The sequence below is a fragment of the Aotus nancymaae genome, unplaced genomic scaffold, assembly GCF_030222135.1.
Source record: "Aotus nancymaae isolate 86718 unplaced genomic scaffold, 86718_ANA_hifiasm-v0.15.2.pri h1tg000002l, whole genome shotgun sequence".
In the NCBI taxonomy this organism is placed as follows: domain Eukaryota; kingdom Metazoa; phylum Chordata; class Mammalia; order Primates; family Aotidae; genus Aotus; species Aotus nancymaae.
In genome coordinates, this window is record NW_026988413.1 from 6364212 (window position 1) to 6366388 (window position 2177).

Genomic DNA, 2177 nt, shown 5'->3' on the forward strand with positions numbered 1-2177 from the left:
TTACAGTCTCAATGTGGCAGGTTATATCCTCAGTGTTCTTTTTCTCCTTTTTTTTTTGTTGAGATGGAATCTCACTCTGTTTCCCAGGCTAGAGTGCAGTGGCGCGATCTCGGCTCACTGCAACCTCCACTTCTCAGGTTCAAGTGATCCTTGTGCTTCAGTTTCCCAAGTAGCTGGGATTACAGGTGCCTGCCACCACACCCAGCTAATTTTTGTATTTTTAGTCGAGATGGAGTCTCACCATATTGGTCAGGCTGGTCTTGAACTCCTGACTTCAAGTGATCCACCCGCCTTGGCCTCCCATAGTGTTGGGATTACAGGCATGAGCCACTGCACTCAGCCACCTCACAGTGTTCTTTTATGTGTTCCTTTACCCCATATTTTCTGTAAACTGGTAGAAAAATCTAGACCATTAATGAGAATTAAGTTTGATTGTTTTTTTGTTTGTTTGTTTAAGAATACTTTGGGCTGGGCACAGTGGTTCACACGTGTAATTTGGACACTTTGGGAGGCCAAGATGAAAGGATCATTTGAGCTCCGGAGTTCAAAACCAACCTGGGGAATAAGACAAAACCCTATCTCTACACAAAATACAAAAAATTGGCTGGGCCTGGTGGCATGCACCTGTGGTCCCAGCTACTCGGGAGGCTGAGATGAGAGAATCACTTGAGCCCGTGACGTGGAGATTGGAGTGAGCCAAGATAGTGCCACTGCACTCTAGCCTGAGCAATGGAGTGACACACTGTCTCAAAGAAATACAACAAACAAACAAAAAACCCAAGAATACTTTATAGGTGGTGCCGTGAGCTTCCTTATGCTTTTTATTCAGGAGACACAAAATGTCTCACTGTCCAATAATGTTAGAACTGATAATTGAGTTCAAATGTTGTCAGCTTGATCCATCTATTCTAAAGTTCCCTATTAACATTTCACCCAATAATTTTAGCAGATATTGGTAATCATTGGCTAGAATGATTATTTTGTTAGGGTTTACCAAATGGTAGTCGTCTAGTGTTTTCATTCCTTTGGCATGTATTAGCCATCATTCTTCTGTATTGAAGAATCCCCTCTCATGTTTGGAAAGAGGATAAATACTTGATTCCTTCCCTTTATTGATATTGAATTAATGAGTTGATCCCTTAAGCACCTTTATGAAAAAATGTTTGGGCTGTCATGATGAACTCATGGATTTTTGTATGTTTTATGTGTTTCAATCTTTACAGTCCTACTTTTCTAATGCTAAAGTTATCCTAAGTTTAATCAATAGCCTTTTCCACCGGGCATGACGGCTCGAGCCTGTAATCCCAGCACTTTAGGAGGCCAAGGTGGGCAGATCACTTGAGGCCAGAAGTTTGAGAACAGCCTGGGCAACATGACAAAACCCCATCTCTACTAAGAATACAAAAAAGTTAGCGAGGCATGGTGGCGTGCGTGCCTGTAGTCCAGCTACTCAGGAGGAAGAGCCAGAAGAAACACTTGAACCCAGGAAGTGGAGGTTGCAGTGGGCCAAGATCGTGCCACTGCACTCCAGCCTAGGTGACAGAGTCAGACTGTCTCGATAATAATAATAATAATAAAATAACAAAATAGCCTTTTAGATTTGTTCTCTTAGGACCACCACTCCTTCTTTTTTCAGCTGTGACTCCAGACAGGATCCAAAGAGACGTTTTATAATCTCTGCTTTGGGTTTTAAGGAGACTGGCTTTACCCTTCTGTGTTAGCCTCTTAAAGCATTACATCAGCCTTAAAGGGGCCCAGGAAAGGGTCGTGTACCCTTCTGAGTTGCCCTATAGTCTTTGACATTTTTCTGTCCCATGCTTGGAATAACAATTTTCCAAGGCGTGTGTTCCTTTCAGTAGAACTGGGAATTACGATGTCCCTTGCTAACAGATTGTCATTGCTTCTTGCCCAGTGCCTTATGTTTAAGGAGATAAAGTGAAACCTGTATTAAATTCAGTCTGGTATCAGTATCCTGCAAATGTAAATACATCTGTATCCATCTTAAACTTCTTCCTTCCTGCCTCAAAGGAACCAGAGTCTAATTATGCTTTTGATGTCTTTGCTTCCATGACTACCTCACTGTCTCCAACTTTCAACCTCACCCCCTCTGTGGATGAATCAGAGATGCCCACCACTGCCTCCCGGTCCCCTATCTTGTCTCCTAAACTGGATTGAAA

At 42.6% G+C, this 2177-nt stretch overlaps 1 non-coding gene across 1 annotated transcript; it reads right to left on the reverse strand.

Annotated features, from left to right (window-relative positions):
• Positions 1-1634: 1634 nt before the first annotated feature.
• Positions 1635-1756, reverse strand: LOC135274533 (small nucleolar RNA SNORA26). The gene has a single exon (XR_010342339.1). It is a non-coding gene; the product is annotated as a small nucleolar RNA SNORA26 (small nucleolar RNA).
• Between the last annotated feature and the right edge of the window lie 421 nt (positions 1757-2177).